General features: G+C 44.2%; 1 pseudogene across 1 annotated transcript; it reads right to left on the bottom strand.

Annotated features, from left to right (window-relative positions):
- Window positions 1–1,318: 1,318 nt before the first annotated feature.
- LOC120677914 lies at window positions 1,319–3,988 on the bottom strand (annotated as a pseudogene). The gene is made up of 2 exons (XR_005676462.1): window positions 1,720–3,988; window positions 1,319–1,610 (listed from the first exon to the last, which is right to left on the bottom strand). The product of XR_005676462.1 is annotated as an MFP1 attachment factor 1-like (transcript).
- Window positions 3,989–11,415: the final 7,427 nt, after the last annotated feature.

Raw genomic sequence — 11,415 nt, 5'->3', positions numbered from 1 at the left:
CAAAAATAAAATATTGGGCTTGGTATAATAGGCGAAGATGGTCAGGTGAACTCTGACAGGCTAAGTAACTAAAATTACAGGGATATTCAACTTGATCGAATTGCAGAGGATACTTGACCCCAATCATGCACAAGTCGTACTAACTTCTACCAAAGTTATTCTGAGTCTACAAAATTTATGAAAGAAATAGAATAATAGAGACGGGAAACATCAGCAGACATGATTTGAAAATGATGGATCAACAAACACAGATATAACCACACCCGAAAGCTCCACTCTACCTGTATGTATCACAAGGTGGCAATGAGTTCATGATCATTTACGGCAAGGCAACAGTTCGTCAACCTGAAATGAGCAAGAGCACTGAAGAGGTAAGCTAGATCACGTATTCGCATTGTCTAATCTCGTTTGTAACTGATTTGGTGATCGTGTAACTAGCGCGAAAAGAGCTAAATCCTGACTAACCTTTTAAGCAAGTATGACGATGACCTGAAAGCAAAGGAGTGCAGAGCTCAACTCCAAGGATTAGTGTCTGTTCATTTCAATGATGGTCGGTGGTGATGATGATGATGACAACCACTATTTTGTTAACAAGAGTAGCAAGCCCTGCTTCAGTTTTAACGAAAACGAGTCGTGCGTCAGCCCAGCCAAACTATCCATCTGATCAGACGAAACAAATCGAATCCCATTTGTTTGCCAAATTATGTGCAATTTTCCTGATGTGGCTGCTGAAATAATGCGAACTGCACCTGCTTTTGCCATGTTGGTGGTTTGGAGTAGATATACAAAGCCATGGGTAAACCTATCATGCATCTTTAATTTTAAGATGGTGAAAGTAGCTACGGTTACCATCTGTGTTACAGGTTATGGTCATCAACTTGGGCACTCCTGATCCTGAATACCAGCGTTTGTCTCATTGTGTGTAATGGGTTTGGTTTGGACCTCTGGTGGGTTTGGTGGCTTGCTCCCGTTGAAATTCAGTTCAAAGCTGAGTTGCGGTCCATATAGGCTGCAGATATTTGTTCTTCCAGACTGCAGAGTATGTGGGCGTTGAATTGACCACGACGTGCCAAACGAAACGTGGTCAAATTTGTCGCCATTCCCTCTCTTTCGCAAGCAAATAAATAAATACCCCCCACAAAAATAAATAAATAAGGAAATAAAAATTACTATTTCCCTCACGCAAACTAAGCCTTTCCTTATAGTTTTCTTCTGAAATTATGCTAGAAGTTTCCTCGCAAAAAGAAGAAAAATTGTGCTGGAAATTACAGGGCAGCCCAACCCATTTTCATGGAACGGATTCAGCGCTGTTGGAGAATAAGTAAAGTCATGTCGAATATATCATGGAATAACAGGGGAACATTTATGTATAATATATTGCCATCATATAAAAATACAAGAATGGCTCTACAAATTGATACTAGCTACTACAAGCCACAATAACGAAGACTAATTAATGACTGTATCAAGATGCATGGATGTAAATGTAATTAACACATCAGCTAGAGCAGAGCAGCTCCACCGATCAGCGAGTCCTGGTCGACCATCAGCTCCGTCGTCGTCCTCAGAAGCACATGTCGAGGACGCAGCAGCAGCAGATGGCGGCGCAGCTGCGACGACAGGCAGATCGACATGGATGAATCAGCAAGAAGGTGATGATGAGCATCATCAGGATGGATGGAGAAAGGAGAAGACGGGGGAATCGAGAAGTAAGCTCACCATCCTTTCCAGAAGCCGTCGCCGCCGCGGCTGGTGGTCTGGTGCTGGCCGTACGCGCCGGCGTCCTGCTGGGACGGCGGGTACGCCGGCGGCGGCGCGACGTAGGCCTGCGGCGGGGGCGCGCCGTAGGCCGCCTGCTGCCCCGGCGGAGGGTACGCGGCGGTGCCCGGCGGCGGGTAGCCTGCTTGGTAGCTCATGACCGGCCGGCCGAAGGATCAGCTGCCACTGCCAGCCAAGCTCGATGCGAGTATCAAGCACGCAAGAACGGGCAGTCAGACGGCAGACGGGTGGGCGAGGTGGATGGATGGATGATCGTTGTTCCTGTATATATATAGAGAGAGAGCAGGCAGCGATCGACCATGGCTTTGCTTAGACGCGTCGTCGTCGTCCTCCGGCTGCTGACCAAAAGAGCTCGATGGGGTTCTTCCAGGAAATGCCGCCTCGCCATTGGACGCGCTTTTGGTTTAATAAAAAGATTAGAAAAAAAGTACGTTTTCTCCATCTCTTGAAGCCACGTGGCGAGCGGTGGACGCTGCCACGCCGGCACGCCCCTGCTGACCTGGCCGGACTTGCGCACGGACAGCGTGGTGGACGGTGGTTCAAGTTCAACCGTACTAGTCTCTAGGCAATGTGGCCATGGATTGCTTCACGAATTGCTCTTACTTTATTTATTTTTTGATAATTGAATTGCTTTATTATGGGAGTGCCTCACTGACAATCAAGTATATTTTTTCATATCGTCTCAGTCGATTCTTTTGGCCAATGAAACAAAGACACGTGGCATGTCCAAAGAAACTAGGATGATTGGCGCGCTAACGCCGCGCCTGTATAGGTTGTGCATTCATTTTTTTTTGTTAATTACGGGTTGTTGTTGTCCATTATTTTTCATTGCTTCTATATATGTTGAAGGTCCCTTTCTATTGCTAATTACAGAACGCCAGAGAATAGTGCAAGCATGAAAAAAGAGTCAGAAATATAGCCGTCAATTTGCTGCTACATTCACAAAAGAAAAATGTAAGTGCTGCATTACACTCTTAATTTTTGAAGTTACGAACTTAGAATATTGGGCTCCAGAAAAGGATTTTGCAATATAAGCCCAGATTTTGTTTCGAGACATTTTTTTAGTACACCTAATACGAACAATAATAAGATACATGTGTGGGCACATTGGAGTACAAAATGCTAAGCAATCCATTAGGATGGGAATTTCGTAAACGGTAAATATTGTAGGAACACCTGAGCCGAAACTAAAAATCGGCATAGAGGAAGACAAATCAAGTTATCGTTGGAGTGGTAGGGCCATGGCACCATGTATTAGATTCAGGTACAATTAAAGCTGACAACATGGAGCAACCTATATATCACAGAAGAGTTGTAAGCAAATTTCAGACAAATATGAACAAACACAACACATTAACCTTAGCGAACAATGTGGAATTGATCTGCTGCTTGTGTCAAACTTCTCCCGGGCAATCCATTTCCTTACAGTAGACAAAACACAATGTGTAGCTCCAGATTAATGGCGTCAGCTATGGGCACGACGTGAGCATTAACCTGGAGCCCCAGATATTACCAACCGAGGACCAAAAACGGATATCTAGAGATTTGTTTTAGTAGCTCTAGATTTATCAGCAGGTAACTACAAAATTAAATGGCTAGTGATTGTCCAGCTTATCGAAGAGCAAAAAAAGAAGCTTAGATGCAATTAACAGAGAGCAGTATACATGTAGCGGTGATATGGACCCATCACCTTTAGACGACGGTTGGGCGGCGGAGACGGTCACCGACGATTCCTCCATCTCCAGCACGCTGGCCTCGGCGGTCGGCGACACGGCGGCGACGGACCGGGACTTGGCGAGCTCGGGAGGCGGCGGCTGACCTCCTTGGAATACAATGCCTGGAGGACCTCTATCCCCTCCTTGACGGAGGCCAGGGACGCGCCGGCGGCGGACTTGGAGGCGATGGCGAAGGCCTCGGCCTGGATGGCGGCGGCGGCACACTCGGCCTCAGGCTCCGGGACAGTGTCGTACCGCTGGGAGAGGATGCTGGGCGCGGCGACCGTTTGCACGATGCAGCGCATGACGGCGTCGCGCATGTGCTGCGATGGTGGCCAGATGATGAGCGACGGGAGCAGCGCCTCCGCGGCCTTCGCGCTGGAGGCCGGCGGGCCGGCCTCGGTGGATCCCTCAGGGGGCGCGGGCTGGGTGCCCTTGGCTGCGGTGTTGGGGGCGTCCTCCGGCTTGCTGTGAATGTCCTTCCAGAGAGGCCATCATGTCTTGCTGCTCGAGCGGCACTGGCTTGGGGAGGGTCGCTCCATGCTGCAGGAAGATGGGCAGCTTGTTCAACGCGGGCCGCCCAATCGGGACTCGTGGAGACGATGCGGGAAGCGCGGACCGGAGGCGCGATGCCCCTGCGAGCCCGGACGCCGCTGCCTGCGGGGGCATCGATGGGCTACAGCAAAGCCGTCGAAGGGGTAGGCGCTCAGCGCGCACCGGTGGCCGCCCTTCCTGCGCCGCCGACGACAAATCCGCTGCCTCCTACACGGCCACGGCATCGAGCCTTCTTCACTGCTAACGGGGAGGAGGGCCACGGGATGGAGCTGAAGGGTCGGCTCGGAGGAGGCCGGCGACGGCGCTGCGACTGCGAGATGGAGGAGGCGACGGTAGCGAGGCGAGGGCGCGAGGCAAGACACGACAAATGAGGTGGAGACGATTTGGTCCGCGGACAAGGACAACTCGCAAGTCTCACGTGTGGACCTTCCTTCTGCCGTGAGCAGTGTACGACGGCGGTGGAGCCGATGGAATCGAGAAAATAACGCTGAGGTAGAAGATAAGCGCAGAGGAGCACCGATGTGGCGTAGGAGGTACGCGGTTGTGGAGCAGGCCGCAGGCCAGGAGCAGCAATGAAAACAGGCCGAAACAACGCAGAGGCACCGACGACGCAACCAACGGCCCAGGAAAAAAGAGGGCCCAAAATATACGCAGAACGGCAATGAGAACTAAGGGTGTGTTTAGTTCACTTTGCATTTTGTATTTTTGTGTTTTTGGAAGAGAATATTTAATATTTGAAGTATTAAATATAGATTAATCACAAAATTAATTACAGATCTCATCTGTAAACTACGAGACGAATCTAATGAGTCTAATCAATCCAGCATTAGAGCATGTTTACTGTAGCATTACTGTATCAATTTAGTGTCTAATTACGTCCTAATTAGACTCATTAGATTCGTCTTGCGATTTACGGTCCATTTGTATAATGCGATTTATTTTTTGACTACATTTAGTACATCATGCAAGCAATTTATAATAATTTTGCATTTTGTGTTTTGGAATCTAAACAAAGTCTAAGCAGCCGAAGCTAACATGGGGCACGCGTCGCACACGCATAATGCAGGAAGCAAAAAAATTACCAGGCAAGAGACACGCACGCAAGGAAGCAAAAAAAAAAAAAAGGCAGGCAAGAGACACGTGGGGAAATGGAATTGGCATAACAGTGCAGGCCTCCACAGCGTCCCTTTTGGTTCAGCATATAGGATTACATGCCAGTACCACGCACGCCCTCGTGTCAACTTTGTTTCTATTCTGTCATAACTTGTTTATTAATCAATTATCGTTTGATTTATAAAATTTGTAAATTTAGGAGAACACACATTACTGAGGAGGACAAATCAAGATTCATTATTTGCATTATAACGAAATATAAGACTTCTTGACAAGGAGCTCTTGCAACTTGCGGGTATATTACAGTAAAACTTAGCATTTATTGAAAGAGTAGCTACTAGCTTCATATTCTAGGATAGAAATCTAAAATATAGATGTGGTTATTCGAGGGAAATAAAATTTCTGTATGTGCCTTGTCTCCTTCATAAAAGGAGTAGATATGTGTGTGTGTGATTATTCAAGCGAAACAAAAGACTTCTACAAGTGGCTTCGTCTCGTTCGCAAAAGGAAGGAAGATGTCTTATAATATTATAATGTAAGAATATTGTAATTAATGTAAAGAGATGGTCAAAATAATAAAATATGGATTTAGAAATTTACTAAGACCAGTCTCAGTAGGAGTGTCATCGACACAGTTACCAAGATTGAAAACTTAAGAACTGTGCCACTGGAGTGTCATGGTGATGACATTCGTCTCACATTTCATGACACTTCTCGCTCCTCTCTTCTCATACTATTAGTACATGTTAGCAAATTTAATGTACATGACACTCCTATAATACTACCACTGAGATTGGCCTAAGAGGTTAGAAAACCGTGCGGTCACTAGTCATGCAAAGGACAATCATTTTCCACGGTTTAACATACATCTTTTTCTATGGTCCCAGGCTGAGAAGAGTAGAGGCCGTTGAAAGTCAGAGCATCTCCAGTAGTTTGGCAAATCGAGTTGTCATCTTTGATTTTTGGCAAAAATGTTAAAAATACTCCTCCAACAGTTTGGCAAAAGACTTGGCAATTTTTGGCAACTTGGGAAAAACCAGCCTCCAGCGCGTAAATATACGCGCGCGGCGCGCGGTTGGCATCGTGGTTTCTAGTCAGGTGGGAGGGTGAAAAAAGAAATAAATAACAGAGAAGGGTTCCTGATTTAAGTTTTCAAGAGGTGGAAGGGCATAAATATAATTTTGTTTCTCTATCAGGGTTCCTGATGTAAGTTAGATCTGGATTTGGCAAGTGAATTATGCCAAACTGTTGGAGATAAACTCTTTTTTTTGCTTGGCATATCTTTTTAGAAGTTGGTAAAACACAAGATATGCCAAGTAAAATATGACAAACTCTTGGAGATGCCTCAATTGATCTTTACAGCAGCTGCTACTGTTTGGTCGGTGGACAGTGTATGAACAGGAAAGGAAGAAAGGTCAAAGTAAAGAGTAAATATGTTCACATAAGCACCGGTGTATTGGTTTCTATTAATCCCTTTAAGTCATTAATTATAGCGCTTGCATGAATTTGCTTTCGGCCATGGTTGATTGTCACACCCCGAAAATTCGGGTTTGTGTTGTGAATATCTTTTCAAATAAAATTATTTGTTTTCTATACTTTCTAAGAATTACCTAGATTTTGCTAGATTTTATTCTCTTAGAGCTAACCCAATTTTTTGGAAGTTTCTAGACAACCTTTTAACGAGCTTCAAGTATTTTATTTAGGTTCTTCGTGTCCAACTTCACCTCCGAGATTTTTCTCAGAATCTTTAGAGTTAAAATTCTTTTCTTTTCCCTTTCGTTTCTTCACTTGTAGCCACGTGGACAGCGGTGGACGCTGCCACACAGGCACGCCCCTACTGACCTGGCCGGACTTGCGCAGAGACAAAAGGTGGTGGTCTGTAGGCAATGTGGCCATGGATTGCTTCACGAATTGCTCTTATTTTATTTTTCTATAATTGGATTGCTTTATTTTGGAGAAATCTTGGCAAGATGCAATGTAATGCAATAATTTAAGATTATGCGACCATCACCAGCCGAAAAATTTGGCGTGGGCTGTTATGGACCGATCTATTCTGTTTTCAGTGCCGAATTTGTGTAATGGGCCGAAAGTTGTGCTCATTTTGTCTGCATCAGTTTCGGGCCCATATTTTCAGCCCATGACTGTGTCCCCTGTGTATCCTTTGGTGAGTTGTCCATTCTTCTGCATCTCATTTCATTCGGGCTGTTTGGATCCACTCATTTTGGAGGAATTTAAATCTACTCAATAAATTAGACATTTTAGTTTAGAATTTGATATCCCATCATTTTCCAAAGTTTAGATATAAGCCTATCCTAATTTATAGGGTGGGAGATGGAAATTGATTCTATACATCACCAAACTATATTTCTATTTTGTAATAACTTATAACATGTTTTTTGGCTCACTCCTCTATAATAGAAATATACAACACATAAGTATATCCATGTGGCCAACAATATTATACAAATATATTTCATATATAATTATATTAGCTTAATAGTTTTGTATCTAAATTATGACAATTAGAATGGAATTCAATTCCAAGGTTCCAAACCGGATCTAAGAGTTTTGGTTTTGGAGGCACATCACACAAGATAGGTGTTAGGGAAGGAATCTTTTTAGGTAATGGATAGAAATCCGGTCTAAAGTGGATTACGCAACCAAAAGTTACCAGAGTTCTCATATTCTATGTTTCAAAATTGATGAACGTAAAAAGAACAATCTGTAGTCGTGCTCCAAAGAATAACAGTGTTGCACTATGCAAGTTTTACTCTTTCTTTGTCCTCATGCATGGTGCTGTAGTTGCGCTCTTAGAACCACAACCACTAAGTTCTTCTGAATATTACCGATAAGTTGGATATGCTTGGAGTTTTATTAAACTGATGTCATTTCAACTAAGCCATTGTTAGAAAACTAGGCAATTTTCGGTATATTTTAATTCCAAATATTACTAGCAATTTCATGACATAAAAGAGTGATAATGTGTGAACAAAATATGTGCTTGTGTTCATATTATTCTCACTAATAAACATGAACAAAATGTTAAACCAGAATAGATTTAGAGTGTACCCCAAGACGGGACCAGTGCCGGAGGCACCGGTTGCGCCGTTACCAACTGGAATAGACATTCTATTCGACTAGCCTTGCCTGATGTAGCCGAATGACGTCGATGCAGGAAGAGGTTCGCAGTGCAATCCCACGAACGGTCACCAGGAAGTAGACGAAGTAGTGTTTACGCCGGGATGTAGACGAAGTAGTCGTTCAGGGAGCGAGGAGTCGCATCAAGACGCTCCACAAAAACCTAATTGCCCGCGCCCCGTGCAGGACTTTCAGCGAGCAGAGATTCCGGAGGCCTGCTCTTGCTAGAGCTGTGCGCGCAATGCTAGTGATGGGAATGGCAGAAAGCAGCAGAGGGAGAAGAGAGAGGTCTCCTAAGCAGGAGTACCTGAAGCAAGAGTGCTTGTAGTATGAGGATGAGAGGAGGATGGGGTGGTTTATATAGGCTTGGAGGTGCCTCAGATTCAATGAACTTGGACATCATAATGGGCTTTGATGAGCAGCAATTACTGGCGCAATTGAGTCACAGGAATCTCATTAACCGCAAAGGTTTTATTCTGTGTCATCATTCACCTGTTAATGCCAATGTTTTATTGTCTTTGTTTAATGCTTTCAACAGCAAAACATTCTCTCGTCTTAGCACATCACGTCGCACCGCACCTGCACGTCACATTCGGCCGCGCCACGCACACGCACCGCCCGTCCGGCCGCGCCGCGCCGCGCCTCACCACGCCCACGTCCTCGGCCTCGGCCCGGCTCGGCGAGGTGAGCGAGCGCATGCACGTGTGGTTCACCGACCTCCTCTTACCGGCTTCACAAGTGGTGTACACATGGTCTACCCTTTAAGTCAGTTGAGATCCTCCTTAATTCTCGATACGGAATTAAGTAATTGATTCCCTAGCATTTAATAGTGGGCTTTAAATTCTTTTATTGCATTGATTAGAATATATGGGCCAAACCCATAATTCCAACAATCCCCACCATGAAATTCAAGCCACACTAAAAATGCTCCCATTCCCTCATTGATATACAAGTATTTGACAGAGACTGTTAAGTTGAACTTCCATCTATAACAAAGGCTACACTTATACACAACTGTACAATGGACTATGCCTTAAATTGCCAGTCTTGTGCAAACAAGTTTGACCTGAGCCCTACACTGGTACTAGGCTGCATAAGCATCCCCGTAGTTTGGAGCTTATAAGTCATACTCCAGGCTCTTCATGAGTTTCTAGAGAATACCCAGTTCTCATAGACCATGACCACTTGTTCCATCTCTCATAGGAAAAATATTTTCAAAAAATGTAGCATCTCTGGACTCCATTATAGTACCAACATGCATGTCAGGTACTCCAGATTTCACTATTAAAAATCTATACCCAATGCTGTGAATAGTATAACCTAGAAAGACACAATCCACAGTTTTAGGTCCAGGCTTATATTTCTTAGTTATTGGCACACTCATTTTTGCCAAACAACCCCATATACGTAAGTATGAAAGTGTTGGCCTTTTCTTCTCCCATTCCTCGAAAGATGTTATCTCTTTATTCTTTGTAGGAACACGGTTTAGGACATGACATGCAGTCAATATAGCCTCACCCCACCATTTCTTGGAAAGTCCCGCTGTATCTAACATGGCGTTAACCAAATCCGTTAGAGTGCGGTTCTTTCTTTCAGCAACCCTATTTGACTGAGGTGAATAGGGAGGCGTTCTCTCATGAATAATACCATGTTCCTCGCAGAATAAAGTGAATAAATTTGAAAAGTACTCGCCACCATGATCTGACCTAACTCTTTTGATCTTTCTCTCAAGTTAGTTTTCTACTTCAGCTTTATAGATTTTAAAGTAGTGTAAAACTTCATCTTTTGACTTCAACAAATAGATGCAACAAAATCTAGTGCAGTCATCGATCAAAGTCATGAAATATCTTTTACTACCTTTTGTCAACACTCCATTCATTTCGCACAAATCGGAATGAATTAATTCTAAGGGTGCCAAGCTCCTCGCCTCAGTGACCTCATGAGACTTGCGAGTTTGTTTTGATTCAACACATACATGGCACTTAGAATTTTTGACAAAAGTAAACTTTGAAATTAAACTCAAATTAGCTAAGCGCATCATACAACCAAAATTAACGTGACAAAGCCTTGAATGCCAAACATTTGTTTCATCAACGTTAATAATATTGTAAGCAACTTTATTACAAATATCTGTCAAAGAAAGGCGGAACAAGCCTCCGCTTTCATAATTTTCTCCAACAAAAGTACCAAACTTATACAAGATATATTTATTGGACTCAAAGACTAATTTCAAACTATCTCTACACAGTAGAGAGCCGCTGACTAGATTCTTCTTGATGGTGGGGACATGCTGTATGTTCTTCAGCTGCACAGTCTTCTCCGAAGTAAACTTCAGATTTACCGTACCAACACCAAGAACACGCTCATGCGATCCGTTCCCCATCAGCAAGGAGGAAGTCCCGCCGTCCTGATAAGAAGAAAACAAAGAAGCATCAGCACAAATATGAATATTAGCACCAGTGTCAACCCACCACTCGGGTGAACAAAGAACTGAAAGAACTGTAGGTAATAAATTACCGTACTCCGATGTTCCTCCAGGCTCGCTAATTACCATGTTGGCGGAGTCATTGCCTTTGCAGTTCGGACACTTTGTAGCAAAGTGTTTCGTACTAGCGCACACATAGCAAGCTCCCTTCTTCTTCTTCTTCTTGAAGGTGGTTGTCTGCTTAGTCTTTGGTTGGTTCTGCGGTGGCTTTTTCTTATTCTTGTGGGAGTTGTTCTTCTGAACAAGATTGGCGCTAGAAGCACTAACAACTCCTTTCCCATGTATGTCCTTTGCTCTCGCCTTCTCCTCAACATCAAGAGTCCCAATGAGTCCGTCTATGGTGAACTCCTGTCTCTTGTGTTTTAGTGAAGTAGTAAAGTCCCTCCAAGAAGGTGGCAGCTTAGAGATAATACCTCCGGCCACAAACTTATCAGGTAATACACATGGGGACTCTTTGCTATAATTTTTGAGATCTTTTGCCACAGTATGTATTTCATGAGCATGTTCCACCACATAACGGTCTTCAACCATCCTATAATCAAGGAACTGCTCCATCGCATACAACTCACTGCCGGCATCAGACACTCCATATTGAGTCTCAAGAGCATCCCACAATTCTTTGCCAGTTGG

This window comes from Panicum virgatum, chromosome 6N (assembly GCF_016808335.1).
Source record: "Panicum virgatum strain AP13 chromosome 6N, P.virgatum_v5, whole genome shotgun sequence".
NCBI lineage: Eukaryota > Viridiplantae > Streptophyta > Magnoliopsida > Poales > Poaceae > Panicum > Panicum virgatum.
The sequence above is the reverse complement of the archived record's forward strand: the minus strand, read 5'-3'. Positions and strand labels throughout refer to the sequence as shown.